Source organism: Stegodyphus dumicola, chromosome 2 (assembly GCF_044657685.1).
Source record: "Stegodyphus dumicola isolate Sdum_Otavi_A_Nest chromosome 2, ASM4465768v1".
Lineage (NCBI taxonomy): Eukaryota > Metazoa > Arthropoda > Arachnida > Araneae > Eresidae > Stegodyphus > Stegodyphus dumicola.
The window spans coordinates 103,403,058-103,429,647 of NC_140769.1; the positions used below are offsets into that span (position 1 = coordinate 103,403,058).

The following is a 26,590-nucleotide window of genomic DNA, read 5'->3' on the forward strand; positions in this document are numbered from 1 at the left end:
CTACTGGAGTTCAAATATATGGTTATATTCTCTCCTTTTCTGGGCTGCACAAATATAGGTTAAATTTGATTTTCTGTCAGAAATTAATGCAAAAAATATCAACAATGTCTGAATAATTTATAGAGTATATACAGTTCCTGAAGTAAAAAAAAAATCATTAACTTTTTTAATTAAAATGACTTCTCAAATTTCTTGAATTAGAAACCAGTATTAAGTAGATAATTAGATGAGCCATTCACCAATAATTAGATGAGCCATTCAGTAAAGTATCATGTTTTAAGCAAATATAACTGTCATCTACATAAAGAATATATTCGTTTTTTTAAACTTTATGAGAAAATGAAAAAAAAAAAAAAAAAAAAATGTAATTTTATCTCTCTGTGTTTGTAATTTTACCACATTACATTATTTATTGTCAATTAAAAACTATTTTGCATAAAGTTTGTTTTGCATTTTAAATTGTAACACAGATTTGAGATTATACAGAAAGTGTATGAAGATTTTCGTATGTTGATCACTATAACTGTGTTCTCACTGTTTCATTCTTAAATCAACATTTAGTAGGAAGTATGCATTCAAATTTTTCATTCAAGAAGTACACATGTGTTGTGGATAAGATAGAACTATTTAATACATTTATATTAAAAATCCTACGTCAGTTTCAGGACTGTGGATGAAAAGTAATCACAATAGAACCAAAAAGCTGAGTCTGTAAAAAATTGATTAGTCATGTGAAAGTTAGCAAGAAGTAGGAAAAAATGTACGTTAGATTTTTATAACTAGGATGGCAATATAAATAAATTAGGGTACAAACTAGTTACATGCTAAAATTATGGGTTTTGCCTTGGTTGCATTACATGATGAAGCTGATTAATTTACTACATAAACCATACGAACTAATATTTAAAAAAATCAATGATTACAGAAATTCTTGCATATGTTGACAATTGATTCATAAATATGATTTTTTTGTGTATTTTGTGTACCTCTGACTACCGTAAATATGATTTGTATGTACCTTAGATGTGGAAAAAATTTTAAGAAGACTTTTATTGACATATCAACAAAAAATTTCTTAGTAATTAAAAATGCATGTAAAAATGCTGTTAAATGCATTCTGGTAAAATTATTAGTTTGTTAAATTTTTTCATTCATGAAATTGCTAAAAAGTATCTGAAAAACTGTGGCTAAATTGGGAGGTGTGGGGGTGGAACTAATCCATATCATGATTTTTCATTTTGCTGTAATTTTTATAAATTTTTTTGGTTATTAACTTTTCTAAAATCCCAAATTTTTAATACAAAAGGTATTGTAAATTATTAGTATTATAATTATTATATTATATTAATAGAATATTAATACATATATTAATAGTATTGAAAATTATTATCACTAAACTTTTTTTTAAGATTTTTAATTTTTGAGTGAAGAATTTAAAAAGAAATATATTTTAAAGTAGAGTCAATCAAGAGTTTGTATTAAGACAATTTAAATTTTTGGTTTGTATGAATGTTGTTGTATTAAATGGTGCAGAATATTTATTGTAATGTTAGTTTTTGTAAATTGTTTGTAATAAAATGTTTTTAAAATTTTTCTTGTGTTCAGGATGTTCAATGATTTGTAATACTGTGATCTTTTATAGTGTATGGTACCAGAGCCGTATATAGGGTTTTTAGCGTCCGGGGACAACTGAAGATTTTGTGCCCCCTTCTGTATGCCAAGAATAAAAAATCTGATGTGTACACCATGACTTCCTTGTACGGAATATTAAATTATACGCATTTTTTTCTTGAATTTCATTTAAATTGATTGGATTGAATTAAATCTACTTCGTCGACAGCGCATAAACCACAACAGAATAAATGCACTCTTTAAAATTCACTATATTTGTTTACTATAATGACACTCTGAATGCACAAAATTTATATAATTTGAAGAATTATCTTATCGTTGCCACATGTTCAATTCAAATACTATAATAAAGCTAGAACGATGTATGAAAGAAATTAAGCAAACAAAACAGAAAAGAAACAGTTTTCCATACATTCAATACAAATAGGTATTTTCCATACAAATAGGTTGCCATACATTCTTCTGGAAGTATATAACTGCGAAAAGTGACATAAATTCGATGGGGATAGGACACTCCAGTCCAGGCGCCCTTTGCAACGAACGTCTCGTTCAAGGATGACACCAACGATTGCGAAAATAAAGGGTGGGTAAAGAAGGTGCATATATATATTTGATTTTCAATTTTTGGTCTTTGTGAAAAATAGTTCTAAATTTTTTACTTTATGGAACTTTTTACTTACTTTTTACGCCTTCGCTGGAAATCGAACCACTGACCTCTGGAATACCGGCCCAGCGTGCAGAACCACTACACCACGAAGGCACGCTAGGATGGCGGGAGAAATACCTTATAGTATTAATGAATTTTAAAGGAATTTCATTACCTTTTATTATCATTAAAACTTTATTGAGCATTAGAATTTCTTCTTTTTCTGTGTCTATTTCAGTGTAAACTTTTTTAATTCTGTTAATTTGATTAAAAATAGCAGTTGCTCTAACTCTTTTAGATATGTTGGAGTTCCAATTTATAAGTTTATTAGTAGAAAAATTAAAATCTTTTCTTTTTCAAAAAGTTTAATTTTTGTTAGATTATGAATACTTAGATCAAGATAAACTATTTCTCCTTGGCTTTTATTGGTCCTATTTAGTTTTAGACAATTTGGGTAGATGTTGCTGTATTCGTTGAGATTGAAATTTTTAAAAGTAATAATGTCATCAATATATCTATAAGTGTGTTCAGATTTACTGAAATCGTTAGCGGAAAGGCTCTTTAGGAATTTGAATTCTTTAGAAAAAATAAATTACAAATATGACTTGAATGTGAACTTCCCATTGGACTTCCTTGTATTTGCAGGTAAAGAAAGTTTGAATGTTTAATATAGTTATTGTATAGCGAAAAATATAGAAATTCTTTCTAATTTTGTAAATCCAGAATATTAAGCATTTCAGGAAAAAATTCTGTCATTTCTAAAAGACTTTCGTAGATTTCTTTGAGTGGCAGAGACGTGTAGAGGTTTTCAAAGTCATAGCAGTTAATATTGTAAATTTTAAGATTTCTAACTTCTTCAATGATTTTGAAGTTGTCTTTAATAATCCAGCAGAAGTGTTTGTTTTCTTTAACTTGATCAAAAACTATATTACAAATAGTTTTAAGTAAATTGGTAAAGATATTATCAATAAAAATTAAATTTTTCTTGAAGTTTCTGGTACTATTGGCTGTAAATCTAAATTTGACAGGATTTTTATGAAATTTTGGTAAGGCATAAAGATTGGCAAATCTGTTATTTGAAGTGAAGAGAAAAATTCTCGATTTTTTATAAAAAGCAGAAATTTTGTTAATAACAGTTCTTTCTTTGTTTTTGCAGATATTATAGGTAGAAGAATTTTTCAGTTCATTTTCAATTTTATCATTGCAGAATTTTTTTCATAAAATACTGAAATTATTGTTTGTTTTAGCAATTTTGGAAATGGTAAATTGCTTTTTTAATTGTGAAAACTTCAGGAGTAAATTTTTACAGTTTTTAATTCCTTTAAATCCTTGAATTTTCACAATTTTCTTCTTGCTGAGTAATAATATCATTCTCCATTCCTTAAATAGATTTGAAGGTAAACTAAGTTGAGAACTAATTTTCAAGATAAAATTATCAATAACTGTAGAAATACTTTCTATGCAATGTAATTTATTAATAAATTTAATAGGTCTAAACTTCGTTCCTGTTTTCATTAGCAGTCTAATGGCTTGAATAATGCCCAGATTTTCTGTTATAATGCTTTGCTCTTCGTCAAGAAATGGCAGAAATTTTTCTTCGTTACAAAATCATGGTGCTGCAAAATCTTCATTATGGTTAGAAATAAAACTACTTAGATTTTATTGTACTTGAAGCAAACCGAAATTTTAGAATTTGTTGCAGGAAATTTGTGTTATGCTTGTTTAAAAACCTTATGAAGTTGAAGATCATCATAATTTTTATGTAGGCGTAGAAAGTTAGTGCTACAGAATTTTTTTATTTTTGGAAGAAGCACAGTTGAATTTGAATTTTCAAGTGCTAAATCTGTAAAGAGATTGTTTCCTTTATCTTTGACAAAATTTTGAATGATAGTAAGATGTATGTGAGGTAGGGAATGAGGGTAGTTAAGCATATTTTTCTTGAAATGTTGCTCTTTAAATAAATCTTGCAATTTTGAATATAGAGTATTAGAGAAGTTTTAACTTTTTTGCTATTTCCTCTGGTGCCTCTTTGCGGTTTTTTTTTTTTTTTTTTTTTACTAAGAAGACTGAATTATGCGTGAAAGGTAGCATAAAAGGCAGATTTACTATTAATACAAGAGTTTAATCCTTAGGGATAAAGCTTTCTTAAATGCAAAGCATAGAGATTCCTTAACTCTATTTTTAAGATTAGGCACTACATCTAAAATTTAAAATGTTCAACTTCTTTGGTAGTGTAATTATTGTTATTTTTGTTTCTTGAAAATTTTTGAATGGGGGATCTATGGTTGTTTATTCTAATGTTAAGGTTATTCTTAGTTTGCCCTATGTAAACTAGATTTCATGTATTACACACATTTCGTACTACCGAATGCAATAAATAAAATTCTTGCAAGGAAGTAAAGAAATGTTTAGGAAAAAATACGATATTCGTTGACTTTATCCGTTATTTGAAAAAAAAAAAAAAAAAAAAAAGAAGTAATGTTTTCGAAATCTTACGATCTTATTCATATATCATGTAATAGGCTTGGAAGGATACAAGGCTTGAATTGTGTTCTTTCCAGAGTACAACTTTCATCTTAAAAACTGGACAACCATCAGGTATTCAATAAAGCTCCATTGTATTTATCTTCACGCCTGCATGAAGATAAATTAAATGGGTGTGAGTAAATAATCCTTATTTTTCTTAATGATGTATGGATAACTTATTTTATTGCTTATTATATCTATGTTAGTATGTTATTTCTCAAATATTTTTTTAATTTGGTGAAGGAAGAGATTTTTCTATCGGACTGTTAACACTATTAAATGTCGGCTTCGTTCGACGCTAATCCGTATCATAATTCAGGAAGGTAATTTCAGCGTTTATGGTCTTCCGACATGATTTATGATTTGCCGGAAATCCTTTTATCACTTCTTGCGTTATTTCCCCAAATTCTGTTTGGATTCACTGTACTAAATACTTGCTTAGGGGAAGAAGATGAAGACATACGTGACCTTTCCAAAACAATGTTTCCTGCTCATTTTTCTGAAACTTAGTGTCAATGATCTGACAAAAATGTATATATTAATGGACGGAGTGGCTCTTCTTTATCCATTTTCCCAAACTTCTGACCTAGAACACGTTATTATTTACTAAAACGTCGAAATGAAAAAGACTGTATTGATTTTGTGTACTGTCTTTGTCCTCATACATTTGATAGCGGGAACAGGTAAGTACTTTAAGTTTTGAAAGGTTTTGTTCTAAAATTTACTCTTTGCGACTGATTTTATTTCATTTTATTTTAATTTTGTTTTTGAATAAGGATGCTAATTTTGCTTTCACTGCTTTCACTCCGTTAAAGAGAAGCGGTTTTTGAAAATTTATCTTCTGTAAATTTCTGATGCGTTTCAAATAACGAAGATATTATTTCTAAATAGTTTTCTAATTATTATCTGTGTCTGTATTTATCTATTTATTTACTCAGTAAAACAGTTTAGAGGAAATGTTAGAAATTAAATCAAATTCATTACCTCGTGGAAAGCAAGTAAAAGAACTTCTACTTGGTAATAAAATATAAATTTTATAATTCGAATTTTAAATAGAAAAGGACAAAACAAACAAACAAAAAAGATCGGAATCTTTGATAATTGTTTGTGGTCATCAAAAGCCAGGATCTATTTTGTTGTTATTTAGTGATCATTATCTTGATAATGACCCTAAAAGCATATCAAAATCGACTGTCCCCTTTTATGTGTTTTTATTTTTAATTTGCTGCAATTTAAAACTCATTTTACATGCTTTTCACAAGGCAGTGAATTAGGTATTGTTTTACTTATTTACGTTGGTTACAGTAGCGAAAGACGAATCCCTGCTAAATTATTTTTACTCTTGGTTCCTTCCTGATTGACTCTAGCTTTTATCTATTTACGCACATTATATCGTAATAATATGTAACTCGTAATATGTGCTATCGGCAATGTAAGAAACACCGGCATTCTGTAGAATACCTAGGCATTTTACAGAATGCCTGGCGTTTATAGGAAAGTGTGAAATATGATTATTAGTATTATTATACCTAGGCATTCTACAGAATGACTAATGCTAATTAGGCAAAGTATGAGAAGAAGGTCATGATAAAGCTATTATTTAAAAGACGTTCATTCTTCAAAGTACAAATGGTATTTTGAAAAAGTAACGAAAGACGGCCATTAAAAAACGGTACTATTCGGTTTGGAGGGCCGTAAAAAATCGCCAAACTATTGTTGATGCCAATGCTGCAAAAAATAATTGCGGCAAGAAAGGAAGCATAATAATAAATAACTATCTAAGATTGATGTTTTAATTTAGATGAAAGGTAGGTTAATTTCATATAATACTTTTTTATTATTATAATTTATATGAAAAAGGCTAAACATGACTGAATGGACGCATAAGAGTAAATAACTATTTCAGATCATTATTATAATTTAGTAGTATATAAAAATTGCTAAACATAACTGAATGGATGCCTGCATCGCTATTTCGCTACCGACTTATCGCTAAAGCATAATTTCATCTCGTTGGTTGTTCAAACGTAATTTTCAACAATGAATGATGCCTTTTCTTTGAAAATATTCAGAATCGGTATTCAGAAGTGCAGAATCGTTCACTTATTTGTTTGCCGCTTTTTACAAGGGTAAAAACAATTGGATTTTTGTCAATTTTATTTTACTCTTTAAATGAAAATAGGTCGATGTGTACATAGATAAAGGAAGTGCGCAGTGCCATCTTTGTGCAATTCTGGAATTTTTTTTTAAGTGAAAATAGTTCGATGTGCACATGGATACCGAGTATGTGCAATTCTTAAAAACGCGTCAAGCAGTGAGTGGTTCTGCACTTTACCCAAAATTCTATTGCCGACTTTTCATCATGGGCAATTCCCAAATTGTTAAATCCATATGATATCAAAAAAGGATTTAAAAATTAAACTAATATTTCAAGGGTGTCTTAAGAAATATAGAACTATATAAACTTACGCAATCTGAAACCAGCGCGTACGCTAGATTTGGCGCGCTGTTAAATAGGCGCTTTTGCGCATACGTTTTCGCTGCAATTTTTTTTACGGCCCTCAAAACAGAAGAGTACCTGAAAAACTTTTATTCAAAATACGTCACAAAAAAAAAAAAAAAAAAATAAAAATAAAAAAAAATAAAAAAAAATAAAAAAAAAAATAAATAATAAAAAAAAAACAACGTAGTGAGACGATTTTGGTACACCATAATAAATTTATATTCTTTGTCTGTCTGAGACTGGAAGACAGTGGGAATTAAATTCAGAAAAAAATCACAGATTTCGCAAAACAGTGCCCTTTTTAATACCTTTTTGTCTTTTTTGGCAAGGCTCACATAGGTGGATGTACAGTTCAGTATCATTCATTATATGTAACGTTTTGTATTTCGTTGACATTTCTTTTAGCATTCTGTCGTGTCCACCGTGTCCAATAGTCAAATGAGTTTCATGAAGTACGTGAGGTAACTCATTATCCATGACGTAAATACCCTATGATAAATGAGCTTACTTTTGTTTCCCACAAACATCACACCACAGCGATTCAGCAACTAATAATCCCGTGGCTCCTTCTTAACAGTCATTTTGGGTTTTTTTTTACATCATTTATTAATTTCTGGTAAGTAATTTTGGTTATCCGAAACGAATCGAAGATGTATTTCATACTTTGAAGATTTGTCATTTGTCATTCTGTAGGATGACTAAACAGTGTATCAAATGTTTAATCGTATCATACATTAAGGGGGGCATTTTTCCTCATTTTGTAAAATGCCTAGATATTCTATGGAATGCTGGATTTCATACTTTCCCGGTAACATATATTGTATAATAAGATACAGGATTTTAGGACCCTCTAATTTACGAAACATACAATTTTACAAATTATTATGCTGATTTTAAAATGTTTATGGCCTTTTTAATACCACTGCCATTTGCAAATTTGAATTTTTTTTTTTTTCTTACGGTCCATACGAATTCATAAATTCGAGAGCGAATGATTTGTTTCTTTGAAAATTTCTTATTTTATTATGAAAAAATCAGGTAGTTTCTCACCTAATTCATTTTCTGAATAAGATCAAAAGCAGTCGTATCGCCGTTTCAAAGTGTCAGATTGAAATGTCGGTTCTTCGTTTTTCAGATCAGAAGAGACATTTTATTTTCCTCTAAAAATGTAATTGTAGGATTTGATAGAAATTTAACCTACTACAAATACTGGTGATTGAAAACCATCTCAATGCAATACAAAGGGAAACACCAGTTTTACCTTCAAACTTTTCATAAAAATTTTTGAATTATAGGTTTATAGAATCTGTTAGGTTTTAAGATACGGAAATTGGAAAAATTAGTTATGCTTTCTGCGAAGTTCAGGATCTGTGATTCTCTGGAAAGCACGGATTCTCCATTTGCTAGCTGGACGTACGAAACAATTATACTTTGAGAACATGCAAAGGGAAATGCGATAATTCCTTACATTCTTCCACACTTAAAGGGCAACATTAGATCTTTACGTTTCTTTGAGGGGGAAATGTGGGGAATTATTGCATTCCTGAGAAAAGTCGGAGATCCAGTCGACCGAATTCCGGTGATGAGTTATTTATTATCCACTACATTTATCAACTGTAGAGGCAGAAAAAAAAAAAAAAAAAAAAAAAAAGAGCTATAGAGGCAGACTAACAGAATTTTTAATGCATTAGTCTAACCTTCTAATATAAATCTAGCATCACTTCATTACAGTTATATCACGTAGGATGAACAAAATTTCATGAGTTATGAACTGGTTTGGCTATTTTTGTTCCGTCAGGAAGTAAATTGTATGCAAGGAAATACTTTAAATCGTTTTGCATTTTGTCCGGAATGCTAGTTTAAGAGACACGTCTTTCTAGTATTCTGTGAAGTTCATGGTTTTCTGTTAAACGTTTAAGTTTTCTTTTATTTGTACATAATACTGCTGTATTTCAAACTTTTTCTTTTATAAATTTATAATTAGAATATAGGTAATATTCTCGTGCAATTTCCGTTGTAAGAAAATCGTTCGAGAGTTAAAAATTTGTTATTTATAAAAAAAAGTTTTTTTTATTAAAAAAATATGACAAATAGTAATTCGTAAAAATCTTTGGAGGATTATTTTTATGAGCGGATTGCATTATACATATTTTATGTGGAAAAAATATTAATTAATCATTTATTATTATCATTAATGTTATCTTTTGTTTTATTTACCCCTACAAGAATACCCTACTTTCTGAAAATAACTGCTTTATTTCTTCAAATTGAACAGCTGTTTAAGACTTGAAGAGTTATAACAATAATTTAAAAAGTAGATTTATGTAAAGTTTGTTAGGTTAATTAACTTCTATATCTGATCAGGGCGCAAAAAAGGAACCTAGAGTAAAAAATGAATAGTAACAAAACAACGATTTGAACAGCGCGGCACACAGCACTCCAGGAAACGAGGGAACTAGTGTTGGAAAATTAGTCTTTCGATCAAAGAACTTCCAGGGATAAAAGTAAAGAAGTCCTTTGCTTTTTACCTGTATTACACTGCATTCATAACGACAAAGGGAAATAATATATGTGCTGCTATTTACGAGTGGTTGTTGTAATAACAAGCTTCCCACGTGCATTAGCATTTTTTAGCATTATAATTTCCATGTTAATGCGAAGTTACATTGATAATGAAATTATTTTTCTTTTAAATGGCGGTATTTTTCACTAACTTATAATGAGAGAAAAACTTGCAGAGACCTTAGGTAATTTCGAAGCAGGAGAGATGGAAAATGAGAAACGCCTTCGCCAGGACTCGAACCACGGGCCACTCGAATACGCGCCGAACGTGCTGAGCACTACATTACGAAGGCATGTTAAGAAGGTGGGAGATATATATACTCCCACTTTTAAAGGGCGACTGGGGATTAGGGGACCCAATCGCTAAATCCTGGGGCTATAGAATCATCGTCCACCACTCTTTTAGTTCTAGCGTCACTATAGAGACATTAGGTAATTTCGAAGCGTTAGAAATGAAAAATTGGCAACGGCTTCGCCAGGACTCGAAACAGGGGCCTCTCGAATACGCGCCGAGCGTGCTAACAACTACACTACGAAGGCATGCTAAGAAAGCGGGAGAAATACCTTATATACTCCTCCTTTTAAAGGGCTACTGGGGATTAGGGGACCCAATCGCCAATCCTGGAGATGGAGAATCATCATCCGCTATCCTTTTAGTTCTAGCGTTACTGCAGAGACATTAGGTAATTTCGAAACAGAAGAGATGAAAAATGAGCAACGCCTTCCCCGGGACTCGAACCACTGGCTTTTCGAATACGCGCCGAGCGTGCTGACCAATACATTGCGAAGGCATCTTCAGAAAGTGGGAGAAATACCTTATAAATTGAGAATATAAATGCAGTGTTTATTTTAATACTGTAATGTTCCTTACTCTTATTCTGCTAAAGTAAACGTCGAGGAACCTGGTGAAGTGTTAAGTGACTTATCTCTGAGTTCAAATAACAGAGGTCGTAAACTCAAGAAGGGTTAACTACCTTTTAAGTCACTCAAAATAAGATAACAGTTGGCCCCTTATTCGGACTTACAACAAAGCCTTCACTCAGGCTTGAAATCGAAATAAGAACTAACTATAACTAACTAAGAGAGTTAGTTGAAGCTAACACAAATCTTAACGCAGTTGGCTCTTAATTTAAACTGGCCGGCGAATATCAAACGGCACGTAATATACGGCCGAGCGTAACAGCTCCAAGAGAGATTTAGCCCGAAGGCAAACGCGCGCTACTGAAGATTCCTAGCTCTCTCTCTCTCTTTCTCGAAGTAAGTTGACCCTTCCTTAAATACTACTTCTAACTCATTTGCATTCAACGCGATTCTAAAAAATTATTCTGGTAGGGAGTTGTAAATGGGAAACAAGAATTCATAGGAAAGGTTATCTAAATTAAAATAACTGTTATAAAATTAAAATATACCTTGTAATATCATTCTTAAATTAATCAAAAATTTATATATTTCACTTGCAGAGGTCAAGAATAAAAAAGATTCCACGAAGAAGTTTAACGCTTATGCTGAGGTATTTATAATTTTATTTATTAAGATATTAATCTGACATCAGGTCTTCCTTCTTCAGGAGAGAAAAAAGTTTTGTGCCTGGTCCTTGAAATGGATAGAATTTTATTTAAAATCTGCTCCAATCTAATTCTTCTTCTTTGACTAATTTTACGTTTGTATATTCTGTTCCATTTGAAATTACATCTCTGCTATAAGATAATATCAATGTTAATCCGCAAATAAAGACATTTTAGAACTTCGTTTAAAGATAATTTAAAATACTTTTTTTTCAGATAATCAGCTTCCCCCCCCCCCCCCATGGAAACCCATATCAGCATTTTCAAAGGTTTATAAAATAAAATATGGTTCACTAAGAAAAATGAAATGTTGTTAGACACCAAATATCTGAGCTAGATATTGCAGGAATGAATGCAAAAGGAATTTTCCAATCTACTAGGAAATAATTAATCAGAGTTAATACACGAGTTTTATACTTTGTGAATCGTGAATATCAATCGTGAATTCATAATTCGTGAATATATTCATATCATGGTGAATATATTCATCGTGAATATATAATCGTGAATAATGTTTCTTTCTAATTTAATCACAACAAATATTTTTCATAGAAATTCTCTGCGACTTTTAGGAAAACTAGTATAAAAATAGCACAGTACAAAATGTGCCAGTGTGCCAATAAACTTTAGATCCTTTGTAAAACATTTCTAAATATTTCGAATCTTTCGATGTAAATTACAAACCTTATCCTGAAATGATTAAAAAATTATCCAGAAATTCTAAAGCTTTATTCGTGTACAATACAGAAATTTGTATAGTTTGTAATTAAAAGAATATAAATGGTCTCATACGTGGAATCCATAAGCCTCTGATCTTACCAATTTGCTAGTCCCTCTCTCTAATGACAATCTTTAATCTTGAGAGGGGGGGGAACTTGTCAATTTTATTCGTCTATTTCTTATAACGATTTGATATCCATAGTTTATAAAGATTTACCCCATAAAATGCCAAGAAAGAGGTATTTGAAAAGTCACTATTGCTGTTACAGCATTTTCAAATATCATTGGGAAGAATATAAGTATAAATAAGACTAAATCCAATAACAAAATCTCTGAAAAACAATGCAATCTAAATTTTTTTAGCATCAATAGTCTTAGAATTCCTAATGTGAATGCGTTGAAGAACACATGGCTTATATTTTTTCTTTTTCGCTTTGGCTTTCTTGATTATATGTACCAGGTACTTGATTATATGTACCAAGTGATTGAACACACGGAATGAATTGTTTCTACGCAAGAAGGGGGAAAAGAAAATAAAGAGGACAAATATATATATAAAAAAAGAGACAGAATTTTTGGTGCACCAGAACTTTATTATTTCCTAGTAGATTGGGTCCCACTGGCAGAGCGACAATGAAGCTGGTGCACCAGCTGACTTAATTCACTACAAGTTCTGTAGAAAACAGACCTTGAATTCACTATACTACTACTAAAAGTTTCAAATGCAAAGCAAATTTATGCCACCTTAGGCTTAATTACACTTAACTTTTAAGTTGTTGATAATTCTACAACTATTGCATTCAGATTAACTAAAGGTATAGAATCCTTAACCAGAACATAAGAATAACATAATTTAATCAGTTTTAAACTAAAAATGCACAATTTACCATTGTATAAAGATAAAAAAAAAGTTTATCGAGTCGATTAAGAGGATATATATATATATATATATATATATATAATAAGTTTGGTGCAGCCGATTGCAATGAAAAAGGGGAGTGCACAGCTGGGAAATTATAACAATCCATTTACAAAATTTCATCGTTCTGCGGCTAGCCGTTTTTCAGTTATGCGAAGTACTTACAGACATCACGAAAAAAATCTCTTCTGAATTCATTTTGAAACCACTTACAATCCATTTTGAAAGAAAGAATTCTTTATTCTGTTCGTACCTGCAGACGTTACGGGAAAGAAATAGCAGACGTTACGGATTTGAGAGAACTGCAGACGTTACGGATTTGAGAGCGGTCAAAATGGATTATTTTCATTGATGTATGATACCCGGAATTTTTCGCGATTTCATGGAAATGGAAATTTACCCTTCTGAAATTTTTTCACTTAATAATATACTAAAATATTTGATTAAATTGAATTTTCCTTTACTTCTTACAAGGAAGTTAAAAGGACTGTTAGTCAGTTCTGAAGGGAAATGGAAATTTACCCTTCAGAAATGGAATTTATCCTTCTGAAATTTTTTCATTTAATAGTATACTAAAATATTTGATTAAATTGAATTTTCCTTTACTTCTTACAAGGAAGTTAAAAGGACTGTTAGTCAGTTCTGAAGGGAAATGGAAATTTACCCTTCAGAAATGGAATTTATCCTTCTGAAATTTTTTCATTTAATAGTATACTAAAATATTTGATTAAATTGAATTTTCCTTTACTTCTTACAAGGAAGTTAAAAGGATTGTTAGTCAGGCTATAAATCTGAGACGTGAAAGATAATACCTTCATCGACTCTTTCAATGCGTTGGAAGTAAGAAACATGAAAGAGTTTCAAGTACGTTTCTTTGAACCTTCTGGGCATCAAATCCCCCATTTATAAGGATAATTTGAAAAGCTGCTCAAATTCTCAAGTATATGAGACATCATTCTACGGTGCTTTAGTGAGAAGAAGCTTCACAGAAAGTAATTATAACTGCCAGAAAGATATTCTGCAACAAGTTATAAAAGCTACCACAACAGTGGAAAAGATATATATTTCAGTCATCCGTTTTAATTCAAAAATAGTTATTAAATTACAGTGCAATTAAATTACGTAATGCAATTAGAGTGAAAAAATAAATTTTTTTATTGCATTGTCACTGCACTATGCGCTGAATACATTGCATATTTGCACTGCAGGTATAACATAAGCTTTTCATCATTTATTGAAAATAAAATAAAATAAAGTATTTAATCCTGATTTAGGTTAAATTACCATATTGCTATATATTTTTCGGCTACTACAGTTTTACAGTTTCTTTTTACTCATGTTTCTTAATTTAAGATGAATTTAATTTTGGAACTCTCAAATAATATTTTATTAATTTAAATATCATGTTTTATTGATGCCAACATTTAATGAAACACCATCAAAAATCTAATAAATTTTTCAAAAACTTTACTAAACTTTTGGTTAAATTCTTATTTTAGTTCTAATGCTAAATATTAGATATCTACTCTTTTATTCTAACAATAAATATTGTTACAAATGTGTAATTTTCATCTCGTTGTTTTAAAGCCGGCTTTAATTGTAAACTTTTGGTAACATGGTACCATGTTTCTTGTTAACCTTTTTAATTTTTAAACTTACAGTGTTTGAAATCGTAGTTTACTTAATTCAGTAGGGGTAGAAAAGCATCTCTTTAAAATTCGGTTGGCAAAATTTGAATTTTTTCATTCGAGAAGGTAAAACTGAATATTCAAGAATGGCTGGTAAGTCGAAATCTAATTTTGGATTTTATTTTTCAGGAATGCCGAGCTGATTTGAACGACTGTTTAGATCATTCATGGGCTCATCTACCCGACGTAAGTTATGCTCTAAAATTGACTAAAAAAGTCTTTGTCACTCTATGATGTTGAATTCTTGCGTGATACATTTCCATAACTTTAGAGACAGGAAAATTTCAAATTCTGCATAGTTGTTAGAATAAGAATAGTGTTGCGTTTTATCGCTTGATAAATTTTAATCAAATGAAAAATAGCAGAAAAAAATCACAAAATAAAGATCTTAAAACGAATTACAGAATACACTTACTGTTATATTAAGCAGCGTTATCTATTAACGAGATGATTGAATACTGCTCGTCTATTAAAATTTTGGAGATATAAAGTATTAAAATATTAAAAATTACTGCGCTCAATTATTTACCAAAACTCAATTAAGATGTTTTTATAAGATGTATTATATTCTCGTCATTTTCGAAAAGAATTTTACAAGAGAAATGGAATAGATCACAGCATCGCGTTGTAGAAAGTTACGTTAAGACAGAAATGGAATTTACCCTTCTGAATTGTTTTCATTTAATAGTATACTATTTGATTAAATTGAATTTATGTGTAAATTCCTTGATTCAGTAGGGACTGAGAGCATAGTTAATTTATCTTTGATAAAAAGTTATAATTACCATATAATAACTATTTTTAATGCTTGAAAATAAGCAGTTTATTTCAGAAGTTTTGTGAAAAGAAACTTTTGTAAAAATTAAATTAGGCTTTTTTTTTGGCAAGGATGCCTTCGTTAATAACTTTCTAAAAGCAATTGGATCGTATGCGTGTTACACACGGGTAAAAAAGCGGAAACCAAACTTGCAAGTCTCTTGACATGCAGCCATGAGATCGAACCAAAATCAAACTCCTTGTATTCAGCAATCATAACTACTCAGCATCTGGCGGTCAGAGGTTTTCAAACAATTAGAGGTGTTTCAAATATCTATTAAATGTTTCCCATCAATATATCGGCAGTTAAAAATTTAATTCTTTTCGCTTGATCTATGCTGTGACGAAACTAGTTTTACTTAAAATTCTTTTCAGACCTAAAACTCAATTTACTTGCGGCTGACCACACCAAAGATTAGAAACTCATGCGTGGTCTCCCACAGGGTTTGACGTTGCAGAAGCAATCATTTGTTGATTTACGGCTCCTGTTAACATTACAAGAATCATAACTTCAAGGCCAGTGTCAGGGGGTTTTCGGATCTACACTGTGTCTGCCACCAAAGCCTCTTGATTTCAGGAAGACTGAACGACTAACGATCCGTTTGCTTCCCTGTTTCAACTATAACGAATCAGAGGACGTAAAATACAACCCAAAAATTAACAGGGTATGACTAATTTAGTCTGCAAACTATTTTAGACAATGCTCCTAAACTTTCGAATAGAGATAGCAAGATCCGTTAGCTCTTTCCGCGAGCAAGATAGATCCTCACATAATGAGGACAATCACATAATGAGGACAATAATCATTTCTATGCCATCAATGTTGTTATGTGTTTTCAAGGAAACTTACCGTAGATTTATATTAAAAGTATTTTAGTTTTATATGCAGTAAGCAATACGCAACTTTAATAAGCGCAACCAACACCAGTAACCAGATGGGGTCACCCCATCAAAGCACCTTATACTCAATGTAGCAAAGCATCACTCCATACTCAATGTAGAATGAGATTTATAGATATACTCGAAAATTATACCAATTTACATGCTCATTGTAAAACATGAACATTTATGGTGAACATTACATCATACACTGAATTCATTTTAGAATTGTATATTATGTATAGTTTTTTCTCAGAAACACGTCAGTTCATGCGTTTCTTGGAAAAAATGTTCAGACCCTATTACGAGCTTCAAAATGCTTACATTAGTTCCTTTAAAACTCAAGCGATGGTGAAAGTGATATCGAAAGTAGAAAGACCTCTCTGATATGATGATAACAGTGAAGAGAGTTAGACACGTATAGATAATGACTCCTAGGATTTCCTTCTTAACAGGTTTCAAGAATTCAGTTTGTTTACATTAGCATTTAGCCATCAGAGACTAAAGGGTAAAGACGTTCTTCTCTGTGGATTGTAAGAAGTTTGGATTAATCTCTAAACTTATATTATTTTAGAATCTCTAAGGAAATAGTATTTATAATATGTCAATTGAAATTTTATGACGGATTTGTATTTTAGGGTTTCAGTCGCTAAGCGTTTTTATTTAGATATACAAAAACATTTTTATATTAATATATGAATGTTTTTATATTATAAACGAAACGTGAATTCAGTATTGCTTAATTCTTCAAGAATATACGGGTTAAATTATTAGGGGTAATCGCTTGACATTTTGAGATTGAGTGTAATAGTGATAGAAATAGTTTTTATTCTTTTATTGTGATAATATTGTTCAAAAGGTACGGTTGAACGAAACGTAAATCCAGTACTCCTTAATTGTTCAGGTCTTAGTGTTTTAAAATATTACCCCTTCAGAATTTGATTTGAAGCATTAAAATATGAATAATTAAAATGTGAATACTTATAATATTAATAATTTATTAGAATTTTTTAACTAATAATTTCTAAAAACATTTTCAAAAATATTAAAAAGAATTTTCTTAGTAATTTGCATTTTATTTTGTTATATACCCAAACTACCATAAACAAAATACTCACTTGGATTTTTTAAATAGTTTTAATTAACAAAACACAATTAAGATAAAACATTACAATTAAGGGCGTTATAATTACACATTTAAGTTACAAAGTAAATCTCGGGGAACAACATCTCGGAGGAACAGCATGCTTAGTTCACGACTCCCGTACATCGACTGAAGGCTATTATCTTTTTTGGCCGGTGTTTCTTTCGGCGGCCGCTAGGTGGCGCTCATTCAGCCGTGGGGTTACAATTTTAAATTTAAGGGTACTTTTAATTCACTTTATAGTATACCCGAGTATTATCTATTTCTTCTAATTTATAAATTTTAAGTTTTGATAAATTAAATCTTTGGCGCTTGATTTTAAATTTTTTTAATCCCTTTTAGAACTTCTTTTCTCTAAATTTAAATTACTTTTTTTGTATAAATATGTATAAAAATATAAATATATTTTATATAAAATAAAATATTAAAACTAACTGTAAATTTATTTCGTATAAATATCATATCAAAGGAAAATTCCAATTAACAGCTGAAGTAATTTTTATAAAGCAGGGCTTACGTAGGAAATTTTCGAAGTCAACTACAGGCTTCAGGGAATATGTATTCAGCTGACAAGGATTTTAGTTTTGTGATTCATAATTCGTAACTACCAGTATCACTAACGAGTATCTCACATTTTTTCGTATTTGGAATGCTATTCTTTGTCATTAAAACGCTTTTATTCTCCCATTTTCCATTGTTCTTAAAGTTTCAGTAAAAATACTCATAACTTCAGAATTGGAACTTAATTGTTATATTTGTTTGGTGAATAAAAAGCTAAAGTATCATGACATGGTCATACCGATTTTCCTTTAAATTTGTTTTAAAATATGTATCATTAAATCATTTAACTTTTTCAAAAGTAAACATTAAATTTGATTATTGAATTAAACAAGCATTTTTCTTTATTTTACAGTCTCCTCCTGTGGGATACTGTTGCGAGCATTACAATTATGTAAGTACAGTTTTAAATAATCTTCTATTAAAATTTATGTTTCTTTCATATTTAGGTTAAAGTAATGAGCTATATTACCAGAAGATGGCAGCACTAACATCTTATTATGACTCATTGCGAAGTTTTATTCTCCGCGATCTTTAGACATAGGTGATTGTTGTAAAACATTAATTATCTTATGCAATTTCACAAGACATGTCCCGGAAGAAAAAAAAAAAAATCAATAAATTAGGTTACATTTTTTTTTTTTTTTTTTTTTTTTTTTTTTTTACGGTTTAGTCCAAAATTTAATTAGACAAAGTTAACTGAGCATGAAATCTCTTATTACGTTTTTAAGCACTTTTTCAAGGATTACGTGTACACGTTTTTCCTTGGTGTTTAAAATAGAGAAATATTTTCCCCCAAAAACGTTTCCCAAACTGGTGAGAAAGAACCTGATGCTTCATTTAACAACGCTATTACGAAATTGCGTACCTCTGTTTTCTTTCAGAAATATATATATAGAATACTTTTTTCTCTTTAGAAAATTATACCAGTTATTGCTTTCAAACATTTGACTTTTTTTTCTTTCAGTTTTCCGTAAAAATGAAGTTTTAGGGTAGTTTTATTTATTTGAAATACCAGGACCAAATTAATAGGTGGTCCATTAGTAAAACTTTAGAACTCTTTAATATTAAACTAATAAAGGAAAGAGTTTTTAAAGACTTGTTTTTCAAATGTTTCAGAAACCACAACAGTTTTAGAATTTTAGCCCTAGAGACTTTTTTCAGGACCAGGAGATTTATTTCAGGACATTCTGTAATATTACCGAGTAAAAACATTTTTTAGCAATACGTAGTGAAATGGCGACTGAAAATATTTATGGAATTTAACATTACGAATTTCGAGGGAGATAGGAAAAAACGAATTCTTGAAATTCATTGATTTTTTTTTCGTTACTAAGTAATAAAAATTAATTTCACATTTTTGGTTTAAACTGTAAGGTCCCTTTTATACTATATGTCGCATAAATAATATTACAATTTAAATAATCTATAATAATTTTTCGTTCAGTTGTTTATTTTTTGCTGTTTTTTAATATTGAATGCAATTTATCGAAACATCCTTTTTCTCGAGAAACGCGGGGCAGGAAGACTTTGTTTCACCATGCTTGGAATGTTATTTTCGAAGTCTTACTAAAATTTAAAATCGCACTGCTGGAGAGATTTTGTGGCGACCTCAGCAAGGAAAAGAGAGACCTCTTCTCGTCTTTGCCGGAAGGGACGGACATTTCTCCTTCCCATGATAGGTGTCGGACAGTTGAGAGGAGACTGAAATTCGAACAGTAAGAAAAGGACGCGGGGTTTCTCTCTCTTCGTTAAAAGATGAATGAAAAGATGTATTTTAAAGTTTCTTAAATGCACCTACTGTACGTAGTTCCATATAACTGAATTCATGTAGCCTAAAAATAAAAATACAGTTCTTTATTGTTGGCTATGTTACAGTAGCTTCGACTTGGCTTGCTTTATTCAAGAAAAAAATCAAAATGTTGCAGTATGTTCATTGCATAAAATCTAGTACCTCCTAGCTAAATCCCAACAGTAATGTGTTGATTTTCAAAATAAAATTGAAGAATTTCAGTCCTTTGCTTTGTAGTGAATCTTTCCGTCAGAAAAATCTTTAAAGAAATTCTTAGGAAGTATTGCACAATTCGTTTAACACAGTCTTGACTAAGAAAAGCTTTTCCTTTCTGACGTCTAATTATGAAAGAACGCAGCGTTTTCTTTTGCGTGTGTGTATATTTACATTAGTTTAATTATATTATCTGATACAACATTTGTTTACTGTTTTATGAATCGTACTTTAAATCTTAAAGTAATACTCATTCCTTAAATATAAGGAAGGGGCAAGGAGAATGGAAAAGAAAATATGAAGGAATTAAGATTTAAATGTAGCACTAGAGGTTTTCTAAGTATTTTTATCCTCTTGCTGGGTTCGCAGTTTATCAGGCTGCTGTTGGACTTGCTCCTGTTGAGAATTTTTTTTTTTTTTTTTTGTCTTTTTCGATTTTGATTATGCGGTCCTAAAAAAGAAAAGGTAAAAGAACAATACAAGAAAAAAGCTGTTTATTATTTAAACCATAGTATACTTCATTCTAGTTACTAAAAGCGTCTTGGTGCAATTATAAAAAGAATGTGCTTAAATATTTATACCTGAGGTGTTATTTTTAGTTATTAGAAGAATTAATTACGGAGAGGTTAGTAGGAGGGATATAGATCTATATTTAAAAGTTTCATTACGGGCCCAAATCATGATCTTACTCAGTGGGACTCTTAAAACACATGTTAATATATCTATAATTAAAACGTCATCCAACGGATAAAGCATTTCCCGATTGAGAAATTTTTTAATCCAAATTCAGTCGTAGAGGTATTTTAGGCCCTTTCACAGTGCGGCGGACCACGCAGAGATAAATAAATTATGTGTGCGATACTTGCAATTCATTGATACCAGCCTTTGCGATGTGTCATACGACATATTTTTGACATCGCAGAGACATAACTTCATGATTAGTGTCAGGAGATTTTAACGTTCTGCACCGTGTCTGTCGTCAAAGCCTCTCGATTTCAGGAGGGTGACGAAGCAATGATCTCTTTTTTTTTCCTCTGATATCGTTCCAAATATAATAAATCAGAGGATGTAAAATACTACTGTAAAATTAGGGAGGCGTGGCTAATTCAGTCTGAAGATTTTAGCCATCAGCGAGTAACATCAGAAGAACGTTCCTGAACTCTCGACTAGAGAGACCAACGACGCTCTTGAGCTCTCGACCAAAAAGACTATCGTTAGCAGACTCCTCACACTACGAGGAATGTAATTCATTTAAATACTTATCTATGCTATCTATGAGTTACATATATATATGTATATATATGTGTGTGTGCGTGTGTATGTAAAGAGTTTCTCGTAATTGTAATAAATATGTTTTGAGTTTAAAAGACAGTAGGAGTACGCAAACTCTCTACTTTACCGAATCATTATAAGGAGTGCAGATATGCTACCTGCAACCACGTAACACAGGGTAACCTGACAGTCACTCCCACAGTAACACCAAAACCCTCCAACAGTATTACTAAGTCTAGAAAATCGAACAACGCTCTTTTGATGCATAGTAGCCTATTACCGGGATAAAGCACAGGTTTCTTTACCTTAATTTTTAATTATCATATGAAATAAAATTTAAAATGTTTACGAAGCATAACTTAAATAAATTTATGAGGTTAATAAACTAATTCTATTTCTAACTGCACATATATACGTTTGACGATATTAATTATACTTTTGGAATATACTTGTATTTTATAAATCAGGGTGTAGATTTATTTTTATCAGTGTTTTTATTTGAAAACCTGTTCATTGAATAATATAGTTATGAATTTCTTATCATACACTTTTATATATCATTGACTTTTATTTCCACAATTTTAATTAGTGAAGCTCTAATTGTCCCGTGAAAAAATTCTTTCCGTTTAACTCGTTATTTAGTTACTTCTGCATTTATCTTAAATATATGAGAACAATTTGGGCAGAAATTTTCATGAAATCTCCACATCTGTGCTCCTTTGAAGGCAAATGATTCCAGCATTTTTTAAAATTTTATATTTACCATTTGATGCTTTTTACATATATACCTATTCTTAACACATATATAAAAGGTTTCGCTTCGTTAAAGAACCGTCTCTCTTTTCCGTGAGAATTTTATCTTTTATTCTTAGCCAGATCTAATTAAACGATTTTTTGCTTCATCAGAGGCTGTGAGTTTAAGCGGATCTACACACCACAAAAAGCCTTTTCAGGTTCTGAGGACATTTCTCACATCTCAGCACACATCCTCAAGACATGCCAGAATACCCCTCTGCTTTCTAAAATAATGTTTCCGAGTACTTAGTTTCACATACTTTGACATCCCTATTACGTCTTAGCTAGGCCCACATGATAACATACGAGGATATTGTGAGGATATGAAGTTCTACGTAGCGTCTCATAGAGTACCTTCAAAACGTCTCTTTTTCCCGTGAGACTTTTGTCTTTTATATTAAGTCATATCTAATTAAACACTATTTTGCCTCATCGGAGGTTGATAGTTTAAGTGGATCTACGTAGTACAAAAAGCCAAAAGCCTCCACAGAATGTTCTAAGAATACTTTTCACATCTCCGTGCATGTCCTCAGGACATGCCAGAATATTTCTCTGGTCTCTCAAATAATCTTTCAGAGTGCTTAGTGTCACATATTGGGATATCCTAGCGAGCCCCCAATCAAAACATACTAGGATATTGTGAGGATTTGAAGTCCTACTTCCAATCCCATAGAGTATCTTGGGGATTTCATCTACACAACATCATATACTTTGGGCTATGGAACTATCAACTGCCTGACCAGATGTGAACTGGCCTACTCTGTGGATAACTGCAACAATAATACGGACACACATCATTAGGTGTGTAACTGATAAGAACATGAAGTTATGACGTATTGAAGAAGACATAGGTTTAGAAACTGGTTAATATACAAGTTCCACTCTCCACAACATACATACTATCCATAACAATGTAATGATTAATTGATTGTATATTTATTTTTCATAGGGATTATTATGTAACAATTATTGTATAGATGACATTGTCAATTTAGCATTGTAATATTACTATCATTGATTCAGTGAATGCCGCCGACGGAGGATGGTAAGTTCTTTTTCGTCGCATGGACATAACTCTGAATGGAACCTTAAGTCGGAGATACATGCGACGGCGTTTCGGTCACTACGGGATACTAAGAAGTGCTGTGAGGATTTATAATGTACTACTTATATTACATATGGATACATAAGATTTCATATTTTACTTGCTTAAAATTAATTTGTGTATTTTATTTGTATTTTTAGTGTCTTTATGGACCGTAGGTACGTACTCTAGATGTGGTTGTTAAGTCCATGAGAAGAACCATTGTAAGGCAGAAGTACTTAAAATGATGTAATATTGTTTTAAAATAAAGTAATTTTTGGAATAAGAAGTTTTTGTTATCTTTGAATTAAAATACAGCTTTTCATTTTTTGGACCTTTACAAAGTATTATCTTTAGGCATAGAAATTTATGAAACTACCAATTTTTTTAAGAAGTATTTTGCTGCAGTTAAAAATTTACAACTGATAAACTGAAAGTAACAAAAGTTTGAAAATATTCAAAACGTAGTGAAATTCAGGCGTAAGATATAATAGCGTGAGATCTGCTTGAACATAAATAGAAAATTTTTCTTTCTTTTTATTGGTACCCCATCTTTCTTTCTCTCTCTCTCTTTTTTTTTAGCCCAGAAGGGCTGTTACAAAACGGCATTTTACGTGGAATCTCTATAAAAGTCTGAATCACTTTTAAAATTGTGGCCACCAAATATTTTCACCCTGTATTAAAAGAAATTAAATAATGAAGAATTTGCATGGATGTAAGCATGTGTTTCGCATTCGAAAAAACAACGATGCCTATAGCCAAATAACGTAATCCTCCACCCGAATAAGCCCGAATTTTGAATTTCGAATTTGTTTTATTGTGTATTTCATATTTTCTAAAACTTTTAAGGAATTTTTGATTAACAAACTCAATGATTTCAAAGCGAGCAATGGCAACACTGTACGGGAAAAAGGTTTTTATCTCCAGCGCATGCGAATATCTATCAAAAATTCTAAAGATAGGCTGTTTTTAAATATCTTTAGCCCAAAGGAACATTAGCCCAATGCTCTCGAAACCTGTATGTGTATGTGATGAAAAAATCTCCCCTTTGGGCGTAATATAAAATCTGAAACCTTTCACGTTTTTTTTTTTTTTAATAGTGTAGGTGCTTAGTAGAAATTTCACGATAAAGGGAGTCTTACCTTATGTATAGTAAGAACAGATTAGGCTGTTTATATATATCCATGGGACAAAACAGAATATCAAAAAGAGACAATTGAGACAAAGATAATCAGGACAAAGACAACAGAGAAAGTTTTATGACATGAAACATGCTGATCTTACAATTATTCTTCAGTAACTGAGGTCATAATATGTAAAAATTATAAATACGCTTTAGTGGCAGACTATATTTATCAATGGATGTATAAAAACGTTATCTCACACAGCAGATTTCAGCCTCACACTATTTAACAATAAAACTTGCCATGTTCTGTGACAAAATTTTGTCTCACACCTAACTCTTAGTTAAGAGTTTGATCATATGTTACTCATGAATATTATAAGAAAATTATTGTAAGAAATTATTTTAAATTTCTTACAGTAATTTTATAAACAAATAAAATTCAAAATAAAACAAATTCAAAATTCAGGCTTGCAGTTGCCCATATTTGGGTGGAGGACTACGTTATTTGGCTCTAGGCACCGTTGTTGTTTCGAATGCGAAAAACATGCACATATCCATGAAAATTATGAATTATTTTTTAATAATAATCCTGGTGATCATTCTCCACCATTAGGATTATTATTTTTTCAATAAGAGCAGTACTTGGAAGATGAGGAATGGACTTAATAATTTTGCAGAAAACTTTAAAATCTAGGCGCATTTAGGTTATTTTAATTCTTTGCACCCTAGAGTTGACTCCCGATCACCACTCCGTTTGACGAAAAAATTTGAGCGGTAACCATGCTTATTTAGGTTTGATTTGGACAATATAAGTTCATGAGTGTATTCAATAATACATGCGTTTAAAAAAACTGCCAGTCTTTAATCATAAATACATATCTCAGATTTTTATACATGATTCTTGATTTCACACATGATTCTTCTATACATGATCCAACTCGACAGTCGTAGCAATAGGAATATTATTTTCAAAGTTAATTTGTGGGGAATGATTACTGCACTTTCATGACGGTGAGCCCACTATGCATGGAGTAGGACGAAAGAACCAGTTCAAGTGAAGATAAGTTCTATTTTTGGTTGATGAAAAACGAAAATCGTCTCGAGTTGCTAGTTCGCCCAAGCAAAAAATGATTCAAGCACAAAGGGGTAAAAGGGCGGAGGGACTCTTCTATTAGATGCAGAAATACTCTTGTTATTTTTATTACCTCACAGTTAGAGCTTTTATAAGCGTTCACTGATCAAACAAATGTTTTTTGTTCTGATGTGTGTTTTTGTTCTGATGAGTAACTGAGGTCGATTGTCCTCTATTTTGTTTTTATCCGGATGTCTTCCGTACTCGAACCCATTTGATAAATTAACATTTTATAAATTGTTATTACATTTCTTGATGTATTTTGAGCAGGATTCATAAAAATTCTTAGCTACCTCTGAAAAATCTAACTTTATTAATTTTTCAAAATCTGCCCGCGCTTTTAGTTTCATTCATTAATTAGCAATAGCAAATTTTTCACTTTTTCGAACTCTAAACTATTTCAAAGATTTGCTTTGTAGGTAAAATATTATTACGTTTTTCTGTACGTACGGGGTTCGTGGATTTGGAGTGAATAATGACGACACTTAATTAAGTATCGAAACACAATTTATTATAATCAGTATTCTCAGGACAGCTCCAAAATCACGTTTACAGTCGTCGAAGAACTACTATAAACACGCTGAAACAATCAGCGACGCAGCCTTCATGCTATAACGGGAAGACAGCTTCACGGCAAAGCACCAGAGTAGAGCTCTCGACTCTGCTCGGCCGTTCTTTGAACTCTGCGTACTCTCGAGACTCTTCACGCTGCAACTCGCGATGCATTCGACGATACACTAGAATACAGCTCCCGACTCGTTTCGGTCGTTCTCGGAGCTCAACACACTCTAAGATAAAACTCGACTATACACTAAGAGAGTCTCTCGATGCACTCGACAACCAGTTCGTCACTAGACTAAGAAACATTCCTTCTCTGACTCTTAACTATCAATTGACTCGACTACGCACTGACTCTCCGCGTGTCAGTGCATCAGGGTTTACATAGCTTTTAGCTTGTGTTCGAGAACATTCTAGAAGGTTCTCCATCCGTCTATGGCATATCAACAATTTTGTCGCC

The 26,590-nt window shown here is 31.2% G+C and overlaps 1 long non-coding RNA gene across 1 annotated transcript; it reads left to right on the forward strand.

Moving 5' to 3' along the window:
* The first annotated feature begins 5,280 nt into the window (after window positions 1–5,280).
* LOC146998531 (uncharacterized) lies at window positions 5,281–23,603 on the forward strand. Its single transcript, XR_015039517.1, has 5 exons — window positions 5,281–5,487; window positions 11,330–11,379; window positions 14,891–14,947; window positions 18,514–18,552; window positions 23,476–23,603. It is a non-coding gene; the product is annotated as an uncharacterized LOC146998531 (long non-coding RNA).
* Window positions 23,604–26,590: the final 2,987 nt, after the last annotated feature.